At 21.8% G+C, this 16,152-nt stretch overlaps 1 protein-coding gene across 2 annotated transcripts in view; it reads right to left on the bottom strand.

The window, feature by feature from the left end:
• LOC112595938 (venom dipeptidyl peptidase 4) overlaps positions 1–16,152 on the bottom strand; it is a 216,854-nt gene that overhangs the window by 74,875 nt on the left and 125,827 nt on the right. The gene's annotated exons all lie outside the window — the stretch shown is intronic.

Below are 16,152 nucleotides of genomic sequence, written 5' to 3'. Positions count from 1 at the left end.
ATATAATATTTTAAAAATTTATCTCTGACTACACATACTAGGGTATACAATTTCGTATGTACTAAATTTCTAAGTCATGAGTGTGACTAACTTGAATGTGACTTGCATACACAAATACTCACAAATCATTTTTACTAATATAAATAAAGATACATATTACATTATTTATGTTTCGAAATATAAATTAATTCTTACCAACTATACTTAACTAACTTTAAAATAAAAAAAATTACAAAATGTTCTTGAAATAATTTAACGTAATAAATTTAACTGTAATAACCGATAAGAATCGAATTGTATGATCAATAAAATATTTATATATTTACACCTAATAGAACAAATAAATAAATCATATATATATATATATATATATATATGTGTAAGATTTTTTTATCTTTAAGTTAAGATGCTCATCACAAATACGACGTAATGGAAGTATCATTTAAATATTCGTTGAGCATGAAACTTATCGTAATAAAACTCACGTCTTGTTCAGTTTATTTTTTATTCCACAGTTGATTTTATCATAATTCCATATATATATATATAAATTTATTTTTTTATTTATTTTTTTTTATTGGCGATTTAACTATTTAAATATTTTGCACGATGTATGTTTAAGGTTACGACTATTTTTATTGCTATTTTTTAACTATATATATGTAAATATCTTCCGGTAACCGTTATAATAGGCAATATAATAAATAATTCTAATTTATAATTTCATAATACTATAATTATTTGTTCGGAAAATTGTTACTTAATGTTGGATCAAATAAATTTGTTTTTATATATTGATATATTTTGATTAATTTCCATATTAAATTTAAAAAAATATATAACAATAATTGTATGTAAAACATCATATAAAAACAAATTAATACTCTATATCAAAAAATTAAAAATATATGTTTTTTTTAGAAAAACGTATTAACCATTATAAAATACTAACATTATTTGATTAAATAATCAGCTACTAAATTAATATTTTTTCTATTCTCTTTTTTCAAGCATATTGTTTTTATAAAATTGAATAAATAAATTACAAATATTAGAATGGTGAATGGAAATTAAAAAAAAAAATATATATATATATATATATATATATGTGTGTGTGTGTATATTAACTATCAATACAAAAATTAATTAGGAAAAATACTTTTTGATTGCTTATTGATGATTAACAACAATACAAATATCTTAAGATACGTTTTTACTAAATAGTATAATATTATATTACAAATCATACATTTTTGGTTGGAAACCCATATCGTTAATATTAGATCACATGCATTCAGATAATTTTATGTTGACGCCTTTAGATTCTTTTTTAGCTAAATTTATATCTTGGTTGTAAAATTAATCAAGAAAAATTGATAAGTTTATCAAAACCTATATATTTATAATTCACAATAAAAGCCAGGAATCCATTAAACAGTAGATGAAATACTTTTTAATTTAATGGTATTAAAGTGGATCGCACGATCTTAATGTTCTTTGCTTCAGTTTGTCACTTTGTGTGATTTTATTCTCAATAATTTAATATTGATTTATCCCGTGATTTGTACAAACAGATAATTTTACCACAGTTTTTTTTTTCTCATAAAAAAGGTAACATATTGAAAGAGAGTGGCGATACCCTTTATGCCAACAACTGATGCATAATGCAGACGAAATTTTAGAAAAAAGCAACGCACGAATGGGCAGAAGTCCTTTTTTCGGATAGATAAACGAAAAAAACGCTGATAATAATATTATACGGGGTCTTAAAATTTAAAAATAAATAGTAAACATGATATATATTTATGTTTGAAACATAAACACTTATTGACGACATATATTTGATTTCCTCTAAAAATAAATTTAAATAATGTTTTATTTTAAAAAATAAAATAAATTATTCGCTATTAAATTTAAATAAATAATCAAATGTTTTTAAATAAACTATGTACACTTCAATTTGAATTCTTATAAGCTATACCTAATACGATAGTTTTATTCTGATCTAATATTTTTGTATTGAAAAGGTGCAATTAATTTCATACAATTAATTATAAGCCATAAAATATAGTATTTTTTATAAATCCAATTTGTGTTAAACTTTTTGAAATTTCATTTACTATCCAAGAAGTTTTTTCTTAACTTAAGAACTATGGCTTTAATTCATCACTGTTTCCTGACAGTATTTTATAAAAAAGTACTAAATCAATTTCGATATGCTTTGACATATATTCTACGTTACATAATTCTTTATGATTTTCATCGGCGTCATTTTCAATTATTTTTTTAATAGATTAAGATGTGTTTTATTAATGAACATAACTCATTTTTTACACTAGGTATACTAATACATAGACTGAAGTATGAAAACATGGATTGTATTAATATATTAATATTAATTACTTGAGTTATAAATAGTAAGTATAACTTAAAACTTAAAACGTACTCACAATTAAAATAACTTTTAATTAGTAGAATAATAATTTAATATAATAAAACTTTAAGGATAATTTAAAATTATATATAACATTTTTTCATCGGCAGATAAATGGTAGACACTTACTTATTATTAAAAAATATTTTTGGTAGATTTATAATTTTTAAAGAGTAAAAATATTTTTTATGTTTAATAAGATAATTATAATTTTTAATTAAATTATTAATTTAGTACATTTTTTATAAATAAACTATATGATTTAATTTTTACTTAAATTATCTATTTATAATATACATTGTACATATAATACATAATATTAAATAATCATTGAACATATTTTTAAAATAATTTATGACTGACTTATTATATGTTTGTATATTCTGTATAAGTTACTGTTTGTCAAGATTATTACCATACGAGTCCAAACTCAAACTGGTATAAAACTATTTTAAGATCATCTCAATAGCTACTGTATCTTTAACCTTATAATATATCTACTAATATTCTTGATTTTTCATAATACAAAAACCTATTCATTGCTAAAGAAATTGTTAACATGGAATAGTGCTTTCAAGAAAGGAGTGATAAATTGTCCAACACCTAGTGACAACCCTAGAACTTCCCTTCTGGAAGACTTGCGATAAATAAATACAACACAAAATAAAATGATATCCACCGCTTAAATTGTTTTATCACAATTTTTTTTTTTTTTTTACCTCATTTCACCATTTTTGTATTCTATAATGGGTCAAATCAGTCCTATCTGTCGATAAAAAAAACAAGTTAAAATATTAAACATTTGTTTTTTAAATTATTATTTTAGAATGAATGATTAAAAAAACAAAAATACAACAAAACAAAACAAGTAACAACGTACAATACTATAAAAACCAAAAATTAATTAAACAATTTTTTTATTAAGCCATAATAAATATAAATGCATTTTTATATTGCATTTTTTGAGTTTTTAAAGTCATTTTTGCATTTTTTTAAGGGCATTAAAATCATAGCCCTACTAATAACCGGTGAATATAATATATTAAATTCAGGTAGCTAACTACAAATTTTACGAACAACAACACTTTTTAATATTTACTAGTGTAAAATATTTAAATACCTATTAACAATATGTTCTTTACATTCTGTAATAAAATGAATACTGTTTGTCTATTATTCACTCAATATGCATAATATATGTTTATTGGTCAAATCAATTTAAAATGATAATAATTTATCTCAGGATAAATTCATTTTGAATGAAATGAATACATTTTACATGTGAAGTTTTTAAAGAAATTAATGAAACAATTGAAACTAATTTTAATTTAATAAAAAATAATTAGGTATTTAATACAATACATTTATAGTAAATTAACTCCGTATAATATGTGAACATTTTGAATTTTAAGTATCAAAAACAATAACAAGACACATGAACTTTTTTAACTAAAAACATTTACAACATTAATATTATCAAAATAATTGATTTATATACCTTTATAATAATGGAGAACCATAGAATAGTAGACTTCTAGACAACAGAATTATTTATATCGTATACAAATAAAAAAGCGTACAATGAAATAATAATAATTTACATTATAAAATGTGTTAATAATATAAAATCGCAATCAACAATCAATTAAAATAAGTTTAAATAACTAAAGCTATTATTATTTTTTTTTTTAAGTTAATCAATAAATAAAAACACAAATCAAAATATAGTGATATTTACTAATATAAATTCACATAAAAAACTTATAAAATATTTTAAATACTGTACTATTTAAAATTAAAAAGTTTATTTAGTACCTAACCAACAAAAAAAATTGCATTTTTTATTACTAAGGCTACTGTATTTTTGTAATTGAATGTAGATATTTATAATTAACAACAATATTCATTCATTTGAACAAACTCCAATTACAGAAAACGCAAACAGTATAATATATGCGTGTAATAAGTACGCCAACGGCATATGAAAAAGTAACTTTTACAGAGAGAATATATGAGGTTCATGAGACAGCTATAATGACATTTATATCATTACATGATTATATTTAAAATATAACCAATTATTTGACCAGAAAATATAATATCAACTCAAAACTACTAAATAATTAAAATTCAAATGCTCAATGAATAACACAAACCCACTAACCAATTAAATTATATAAACAAGTTTAAATATGTCGAAGGATTGCAGTATGTTATTTTCTAAACAGGGTCAATAGCAAAGTTCAATGAAGATTTATTATTGACTTTTAGTATGTGGGAAATGCACAGACAAATTTATAGACCAATAAAGGAAAAACATAAAGTGTTTATGAATTTAAAAAAAAAAAAAAACATAGATCTTAGACAGATGTACAATAAATCAAGTTTTACGAATATTTTAAAATGCTTGAATGCAGTAAGCTGACAGAAGACTGATTAAACATGAGATGATTTAAGACCTATCTAAGAAACATCTATGTGTAAGACAGAATAAAGTAAATCATGATATCAGTAATTTGCAGAGTAAGCAAGATATCAGAAGTCCCTAAACAGAGAGAAATAGATAGACAATTTTTGTGAAAACTGCTAACTATGTAAATAATATTTCCAGATAAATTATCTAAATATATTTAAATAGTTTATATTCAGTTTACTTGAAATCATAACTTACTAATTCCTAGTTATTAATTCTAAATTATAATATAAACTTATTGTCAACAACTTAAATTATTATTCTGAATAATTTTGGTACATATGTAATTTAATGTATTTATTCAATTAATTTCGAACCAAAATTTAATTATAAAATAAATTGTCTAAATATCTGTAAATTTACATTCCTCACTTACGACATTTAAATAATTACTAACATATTATTTTTTATAATTGTATAAGAATATATTCTACAACAAATTTTAAACATTTTATACCGTATTCATTTGATGTAAAATACAAATAGCATTATATAAAATTATAAAATTATATTAACAATATTTTAAATTTATAAATATAGAATGTTAATTTACAACCTATCTTATATCAATGCTATTTTTATATATTCAGATTATTACAATATATTTCTAAAATAGAATTATTTAGTCATAAATAAACGTTTCGAGTAACTCTTTTAGTAAATAAACCACCTTTCAACAGATTAAATTATAAAAATTATTATGACACATTTTTTCAGTTTCATGTTAAGGTTCTACAATTTGAAGGAAAAAATATTATAATTAGAGAATAATAAGGAAGGTTAGAATAGGAAAATATCTAAAAACAATAATAAACCAAAAAAGAACAAAGGAAATAAAAATATTGCTGTACAGAGTATACCAACGAGTGTAGTTAAGGATTAAATATCTTAATATATTAATAGTATTTATAAAACTACGAAAGAATATATTATCTTTAATCGAGATATCTATTATTACGAAGAATATAAATTAAACATATTCAAAGATATACGTGTATAATTTATATATATTCGGTATATGCTAATGAACGTTAATACAACACCAAACTCTTGTTTAAATAATTTAATGATATCAAAATATAATAATTAACTGCGTGCACTTTGTTATGTAAATGAGTCTTGAAATATAGTAACAATAATAACAGTTAGGTATATCAATCCCGAGAGAAAAGTATGAATACGTATACTTACATAGTTTAAATAAATAAATACCGTTAAAAGTTAAAACAGTATTGAGGTGCACTTCAATTAACAGTTAAATAAAACAATAATCGTTATAATTACAAAAACAAATTTACCTTAACTAAAATATTCTTGTGTAACAATTATTGCAAATTGACGTGAAAATTAAAATCTAATGTCAATCATTGAAAAAATATGTTATCTTACCTAACCTAGATATAATCTATTATACATCATTAAAAATATATTATATATTTATTATAGAATTTAATTTTAAAAATGAAATCAGTTATTGATTTTCTTACCACTATCTAATTAACTAAAAAATACTTGATATTCAGTTTAATAATGATATGAAATTTCAGATCTTAGTCGATAATTATTATAGTGCTATTATTTTCTTGTCCTGATATCGATGCGACCATCATCTGTACTAGGACAAGGATAATGCACAATTTGCAAATTAACTATTTCATTATCAATAAAAACCTTCTAAAAATCTACAATAACTGTTAAAAAAAATATCGCTTCAAGTTATATTTTTGATGAATGACCAAATATAAATAAATAATTCTATTTTTTGAACTCTAACAAAAAATATTAAAAAATTAAATCCTACCAAAATAATTAATAATTTCATTAATTTACTAAGTGTACACTTGCACTTTAAAAAGTATAATAAATCATATATTTTTAATAACTTTTATTCATTTTTATAACAACATTATTTCTTAGTAAGTATAACTTTAACCTAATAAGTAATTATCAAAAATGTAAAAGTATTAAGAAAAAAAAAAAATATATCAATATTATAGCACTTAAGTTAAACACGTCAAAAAATCTTAAAAAATTAATATACCTTATTTCAGTGAAATTTGTATTACTATTGATTTACAGTAAAAACCTGAAAATGAATTGGACTAACTCCAAGGTTTTTATTCATTCCAAAAAGTTTTTCATTTTTTATTTCCTTTAGGAAAAAAAAAATCAAATAATTTTAATAACAATTCTTTAACTTGCAACTAATTACGCTAACATATGTTAGTAAATATGATAAATCTCCAGTAATTTTCAGAGAGTATCTATTAATATACTTAAAATGTTAAGGTAAAGTAAAATTTACAAATGTAACGAAAAGTTTTATTTTATTAGTTATCAAAATCATTCACGTAAAAAAATATAAATGTTTTTACAATATATTAAGGGAATTAAACAACATACTTGTGATAATATAAAATATCTTAAATAAATAAATAAATATTGTGGTTAAAAAACAAATATTATAGATTTGAAATATTTATTTTTAACAATATTATAATTTATTATAATTAAGTGTTACAAATCTTATCCTAAAATCGAATCCACTGACCAGGCTATGTGAATTTTGAAAGAAATATTATTAATTATAACATTAAGTATATTTAAATTGTATCTGAAAAATTGAAAAAAAAATATTTGTTATAAAATATCAAAGTAAATTAATAATAAAATTCACTAGTTACTCAAATTTGATTTTTCAACATTTTATATGTTAACAGAAGGACGTATATTAATAAACAATAATTTTTGTAAATTAAATCAAATTTATATAATAATAGTGCCACATCAATTGCATTTTTAGGAATATATTTATGTAAATAGTAATTTTATTATTATTATTATTATTATTATATTATTTTCTCCATAAAAATAACGATTTGTTTAATTACTAATATTTCAGTTTAATAAAATTGCATTAGTTTTAGACACTGAAAACACAGTTAAAATAATATTAATATAGTTAAAACCGCAAACTGGATAATTTTATTTTTTAAGTATAAAACTAAAGTAATACGAGTCTTTGAAGAGTGTTCTAGTTTTAAAATATAAATAATATATTTGTTTTATAACTATATGTAAGCTACAGCACACTCTAGTGGAATAACGATAATAGCCATTAACGTAGCTCTATCTAGTGATTTTTTTATTATACTTAAACTAAGTTATTCATAGAATAAAAATTAGTAGATGTTCATTATTATTTATAAGTTATAACATTAAACAATAATAATATAGATACATTATTTTAATAAATTATATATTTATTTAATATATTGAATATTAAAGGAACTAATGAGCTATTCGTATTATATTTTAAAAGCATTTAAACATCATAACGATACTGGTATAATTTAATGTTGAAAATAATATTTTTTATTTAAAATTATTAAAGAATTATAATATTTGATGAAAAGCTCGTAAATTATTACTATAAGATTAAATAGTTCTTTTTTACTAAAAACATTATAAAATTAACGATAGTATTAAACAAATTGCTTATTTTTTCTGCATGATTAAAAAAAAAAAAAATAAAAAATAATATTTTTTATTATTTATTAACTGTTTTACATTTATACATTATACATAGGCACTAAATTTATTTATATCTTATCACCTAAACTTAATTATTTAAACAAATAATCTTATGAGTATGTATTACATGACAGTTTTTGAGAATGAATATTTTGTTCATTTTGAATATAATGTTAATTTATTCATACATTGTTATACATAATATATTTTGTTTTATTCATAGCATTAGTATTAGTAGAACTAAATCAGAATCAATTAAAAAATATAAACCTATAAACATTAAATTATAGTAGGTACATATATGTTATTAAAATATAGCTTTAAGTTAATATGTTAACTAAATATCTAATTTTCATAACATAATACCTAATTTATTCATCTATAAGCTCCACTAAAATTTAAAATATAAACAATCCATTTGTCTTATTATGTAACACAATTTATATTATTTTAAGATAATTTTCTTTTTTTTTTATTATTTACCTCTAAAAATATAACTAATTATAATTCAATGTTTTAAAGTTTGTTGTTATAACATATTATTTTAAAGTAATTTTTCACATAAATCAAAAAAAAATCATATTTTCCAATTTAAAACACTTGTTTACATATTTTTTCTGATTTTCGTAATTATTATTTTTTTTTTTTTTTAATTCAAACCTGTTTAACTTCGTAAATATGTAGGTAGACTAAAAACATAAGTTTTTAAAATTAATTATCAAGATGACGTGAGTAGAACAGAGGAAAAAACGTTTTGTAGGTATTCTACTTTTTAGACATTATATGAATTATAATCTTGATATTTTTATTTTTTAAACAAACACTATTTAGGTACATAATAATATGAAAAACTGCATGTTTAATATATAAAAAAAAAGTAAATATCTATTAATTAGTTAAATCACTTATAAAATAATCTGAAAACATAATTATTTTTATTTATTTAATTTTAACAAAGACTTTTTTTTAATTATTAATACGATTAAAATATACATTATTAATAATAATGCAATATTAATACTAAAGTAAGCCATATTAAATTTTACTTTAGTTTTTAAGACATGTAGGTATATAATATAACATATTTTGTAAATGTTTAATTTTTTTATCCTGAAAATGAATATAGATTTCAGCACCTTCATTATGTGTTAAAATAATTTTATATATAGTGATTAATTTTAATTATTTAGTTGCTTTAATTTATTGCACCATTTCCTCATTCTTAATTGTGATTACCGTAAACAAATCTAATGACGGAAAGTGTAATATCACTACATCTTATACAACTTGAACACAATAATATTGTGTTGAAATGTATGCACACAGGGAGAAACATTTCTGGATTTAAATCAAATCCAGTCTCCAAATTATATTTGCACAGCAATTTAAATCTTTTTTTCTTTTTCGTAGTTTGCATTATTTTTTTTCAACCTATACACTAAAACGTAAAATAAGCATTATACTCATGTATTAAGGTTTAATTTTGGTTTTCAGATCAATCTCAGTATATTTTAAAGTCAATTATCAAATATTTTTTTTCTATTAAAAAATATTAAGAAATGTAAAACGTAATCATAAAACAAAATATCTTAATCTTTATATATAATATATAATTACTGTTTCCATAGTTTTAAGAAATTCATGAAAAAAAAATAATACAAAAACGTTTAAAGGTTATCAAAGTATTATTTATTTTGTCTCTAACTTAAACGCAATATGGCAAACTTCCGTTTAGTAGAAACACGTTTTTAGCTTTATATTTAAGTAAATTAACTCTACTATCAATCTTGTAAATATACAGTGTGATCACGATTTATGGTAACACTAAATATCTCAGGTGCATGACCTTGTATTGAACTGGGGTTTTCGAGAAGTGATAGGGAGCACTTAAATACATATTTTCAGACCAGTTTCAAATTTTTAGCTCACTCGGTACGCGCATGCGCAATACAACTTACTTTTTTTTAAATGGCAACCCCAGTTTTTTTCTGCAGATTCAGGTAGAGTATTTTTTTTTAAGCATTTTTTGTATCAACAGTTTTTTTCTATTTTCAAAATTGACCATGTTAGAGTAAGTCAAAATTTAGATTTATGCATAATTCGTATTTAATGTATGGTGTGGGTTAGTTGGTGGAAAGCTAATAGGACCGTTCTTTTATGATGGTACACTTAATGGCAAACGATACCTTAATTTTTTAACCAATGAACTACCAAGACTGTTGGATGATGTTTCATTAGACACACGAGAACGTATGTTTTTCCAGCAAGATGGAGCACCAGCCCACAATGCAATTATTGTTAGACGACATTTAGATCAGATATTTCCGAATCGCTGGATTGGAACTTTTGGCGTCATTCCTTGGCCTGCACGATCCCCAGATTTAACGCCATTGGATTTCTTTTTATGGGGTTATTTGAAGACTGTGGTTTATGCAGATCCACCTGTCAATCTTCAGGACTTAAAAAACAAAATACAAGCAGCATGTGATATTTTAAGTGAAGAACAAATCAAGGCGGCAACTTCGACTGAATTTTTGAGGCGACTTGAATCATGTTTAGAACATAATGGCGAAAATTTTGAACAATTCATAAGATAAATGTATTTAATACATTTTATTTTTTATTTAATATTAATATTAGGTACTATTAAATTGTAATCGTATTATAAGAGTTTACTAAACATATTGTAAAAATAAATTATTATTTGTAAACAGATAAAGTAAATTAAACATCTATTTGGCACTTATTTTATTATTTCCAGTGGTTATAAATAAAAATTTCATTAAATACGAATTATGCATAAATCTAAATTTTGACTTACTCTAACATGGTCAATTTTGAAAATAGAAAAAAACTGTTGATACAAAAAATGCTTAAAAAAAAATACTCTACCTGAATCTGCAGAAAAAAAACTGGGGTTGCCATTTAAAAAAAAGTAAGTTGTATTGCGCATGCGCGTACCGAGTGAGCTAAAAATTTGAAACTGGTCTGAAAATATGTATTTAAGTGCTCCCTATCACCTCCCGAAAACCCCAGTTCAATACAAGGTCATGCACCTGAGATATTTAGTGTTACCATAAATCGTGATCACACTGTATGGCTTATGAATTTTTTTTAAGATATTGACTTTTATATTAACACATTTTTAATGTATGCGATAGGTGTAAATAATAAGAATATTACAATTAAATATATTCATATACCATTGAAAAATATAAACAACTTAAAACAGCTAATTTAAGAACACAAATCATGTTTTTAATTTTAAATTTAACAATGGATAAATTCACTCAAATATTAAAGTTAACAACACAAGTACATTGTTCTGTTAACCGAGAAATAACGAATAGTGCACTTATTATATTTTCAATATATTTCTTAATAATACAATTATAGTTAAGATAAATTTATTTTTAATTTTGTAAACATAAATAAAACTAGAAAATTAGTTTACCTACCGAAATACGTATGGGCTGTGTTACATGTGGGTAGTGGTTAAGTTGACATAAATTAACAATTGGTACGCATTGTTATTTAAAAATCATTTATTTCAGTAATCTAACGAAGAATCTAATCATCTAATAATTTAGAAGATATGGACGAAGTTTCCACCATAAATAAAATAAAAAACGTATACAATCATCGAATGTTTTTATCTATGGACATATTTCTGTGGAATTCTGATAGTTTATTGAACAATCGAATTCGCAAACCGCAATAAAAACATTTTTATTGTGTATAATAAGAATAAATGAAAAAAAATTATATACTATGCAAAACATTTCAACACAGCTTTTCTAAGCATCGATGTGTTTCAAAAGTCGTATAATTTTATGTAGGTATAAAACAAAGTTTTTCTCAGTGGTATAATCAAGATTTGTCAATAGAATAGTAGGGTCCAAAAACCACTTATTATTTATGTCAAAATACAAAAATAAAATTGTATATAAAATAGCATAATCCCAAGGTTTAAAATCAAGAAAAATACTACTAACTGTTACAATAGAATTAAAGAACATATATATAACAAAAAAAAGAAATTGAACAACTTTGACTATTGATTAATTTAACAATTGACATACATTAATAATAGAGTCAATCATACATTAAGCCCATCCTTTTGGTGAGCAGTGGTTTGATTAATATTTGTACAATTGCTAAATAGTTATATCTAACTAAAAAATATTGATAAATAAAATATACTAGCTCACGATACTAATTCTTAAATAATATTTAAACAAATTTTGGTATATAATATCGATATTTATCAAATTTTTCTAGATCATGCAGTTATCTTATTGAATTTATAAACGTGACATCTTACGTTTTATATGGTAGTCAGAAAGTCTGAACTTTATAAAAAATAGTCATATTTTGTTGTATTACACATGAACATAATATCATTAAAAATATCATGAAAAAGTTACAAGGCGAATAACTAAATAAAATAATTTTAATAAATATGTAATGTCACTAAAGTGTTATGCGATTATATGTAAGGGAGAAAGCCACGTAACTAAATATTAAAATGTATAGTAATAAGAATTGTACAATATTACAGTAATGATTATCTTTCCTAGCATTATAATATGTACTCACCAACATTTTATATTTTATGGCCGAACAACTATAGTTTATTTAAGTAATTTATCATAGATTTATAATATATTAATTAATAGTCAATTGTTGTATATTTTATTTTATTGAATAACTGTTTATACTTTATTTACACAAGTTTACAGAAAACCCATTTAAATAGCTTTACTTAGATATTTGATAATATTTTTGAATTTTGGATGAGAAAAAGTTCAATCAACTAAGCTTTATTCCGAGACATTATAAATATTAAATAAAATAACAACTTATAATCTCTGAAGCCTCTGACAAAAAATTATGCTCGACAAGCTATTAATTTAGTCATTTTACACATAATAGAAAGAAAAAAAAATAAGCTTTTATGTCAAACTGCTTAGTTTTATTATTAAATCAAAGGTAGTCTATATAAATAATTGTTTCTGCGAATAAGAATTGTTCTTGAATAAACTTATAACATTTCAATACAATGATATAAAATATTATTTTTTACATTAAAAAAAAAAAAAAAAAAAAAACAAAAAAAAACAAAAATGCAATAATAGCAACTACCTACGTACTATTTTTTTGAAATAGAGAATCTTTAAACATCGTTGATTATTAAAAGTCATTATATATTTGTATAATTAATTATTATTTCTTGAATTAAACAATGGAACACCACCGAACAGTAAAAGTTAATAAATAAATTTAACACAACAACGTTGTCTACCAACACCTTTTAAACCATTATTCTGAATAAATTAATTATAAAAACTAAAGTATAAATCAATTAACTATGTAGATATATTGTAATATATGACATATTCATGTAGCTCACTGTCAACATCATCCCAAAATACATTCACAATCATTTGTAGAACTTGAAATTTGGTCTTAAACAGAGTAAAAAATGTTCTGGTTTCAAAAAAATTAGAATTTTGTTGGTTTTTATAGAAATCTATTAATTTTCAAATGAACCAAGAGTCTTAATTTATTCCACTACTGCCAACAAATCTTAAAAAGCCAACAACAATAATTGAGAAGACCATCGATATTGAATATTAATGGGAAAAAAATGTCATATCCTACCTGCTTAAATTTTGTAAGTGTACTTAATTATTTTAAAATTCTTTGTCGAAAATCTTGTATTGAATTATTTATGGTAAATATTATTTTCAATGATACAAAATATGTTGTTTTAATTTATACCACGTTTATATTTTAACTCCTAAGTATCACTTAATTTTTTGTGATAAGAAAGTACCTATATTTATAAATTAAAACTATAAAATGTTATCAACAATATCTATGTCTAATAATTGGTCTATACCACATTAAAATAAATTGCATGTTTAATAAAATTATGTTGGAAACACAAAACTATATTTTGTCTGTATTCATATTTCATAACATAATTTTTGTTAAATATTTTGTCATCTTAAACATATGTCCTTACAACTTTAAAATCATAAATTGTATATTATAAATGTATAGTTCTTAATAACAATTATTAAACAACCAATTAATTTCGCATTTAAAAAAAAAAAAGGTATCAGGCGTTTAATGTTTAAAAAATGTTAGAATTCACTTTAAAAACGTGGATAACGTATGTACCTTATTAATTAATTTATGTTCCTTAATTCATCTTAGTCAGTTGGTAACACGAAAGTAAACAAACAAGCTTATTTTAAAGAATTAACGTAAATCCGCTTTGTTATGCAGTTTCAAATCTTTAAAACAACACTCTTGAAATTAAAATAAATCTGTTATTTTATTTTTATATAATTTTAGGAAAAACTAATATTGTTTTAAAATTATAAAAGTATGTTCCTACATTTAATGAATAAAAAAAACCCCTTTCAAAGTTGAATTAAAGTTATTTATTTAACATGCACTATATTTTATATTATATACTATATTATTTGTATTAAATCCATCAAAAATCTAAGTATTACAATAAAACCCATAAAACTATTTAAGGTCACGTCATCTAATTCGTTTTTCAATATTAATTAAAAAACCCCTTTAACATACCACATTTATTATTTCGTTATATTGTTAAAACTTATAACTTGATAAAAAAAAAAAAAATAAGAAAATTCCATAGTTTACTTACAAAAATATTAATATAGTACAACAAAATATATGTATATTTTGGAACATCTAATTAAAATTCAACTTCTATTCGAATAAAAACAATATTCAAAAATCACATACACGACGTAAATTAATACAAGACACGTCTAAATTGAGAAAGATATAAAAAAAAAAAAAACAAAAACAAAGATTACCTAAGTTGACACTATGAAATATTTTATACAGAGATCTTCCTTGTTCATCATGTCAAACGTACGATAACAAGAACAAATACACTGAATGCCACAATGAGAATACTTTATCTGTTTGTCGACTATAAATTCGCATATTCAACGTAATCGTTTTACTACAGTAATATTCGATAAATCATAAAGTCTTCTTACTTTCAAATATATTATACTATGGTTAACATACATAATGCCAAATATGTACATATAAAAAAATAAAACTAAAATTACATTAATGTCCATCAAATATATTTCGACATAAACCTATAGTAGCATTAAATTATAGTCACCCACCATTTATTTAGCACATAGCTGGTGGGATTAAAGATTTTCATTCAAAAAAACCAACCATTAAAAAATATGAATAAATATTAAATATAACTAGGAGGAGGTAAGAGAAAAACTAGGAAAACATTTTTTACAAAACGACCAATAAAAATATAATAGTATTATGTTTAAATATTATGATATGAAAATATAAATAACAAATGCAAACTAAAGCATCAGAGTAAAATTAGAATTTACAAATAAAAAAAATCATCAATTTAAGTTATAAGTGATAATAAATAATAATAAACCAAATAAGATATGTTATTATTTTATGTCTAGTGATATTATTTATTTTATATTAGGTATAGTTTATATTATAATTAATACTGCATAAATAATGTTGGTTAGTTACATCGATAAAACAAAGATTAACTGCTTAATATGATATGTTTTATACATATTGCACTTAAATATAGAAATACCATGGTTACTGGAACTGATAACGAATTATATTTTCAATTAACTTAATAGCTTAATAATGC

The sequence above is a fragment of the Melanaphis sacchari genome, unplaced genomic scaffold, assembly GCF_002803265.2.
Source record: "Melanaphis sacchari strain LSU unplaced genomic scaffold, SCAv2.0 Contig2_pilon_pilon, whole genome shotgun sequence".
Taxonomy (NCBI): domain Eukaryota; kingdom Metazoa; phylum Arthropoda; class Insecta; order Hemiptera; family Aphididae; genus Melanaphis; species Melanaphis sacchari.
The sequence above is the reverse complement of the archived record's forward strand: the minus strand, read 5'-3'. Positions and strand labels throughout refer to the sequence as shown.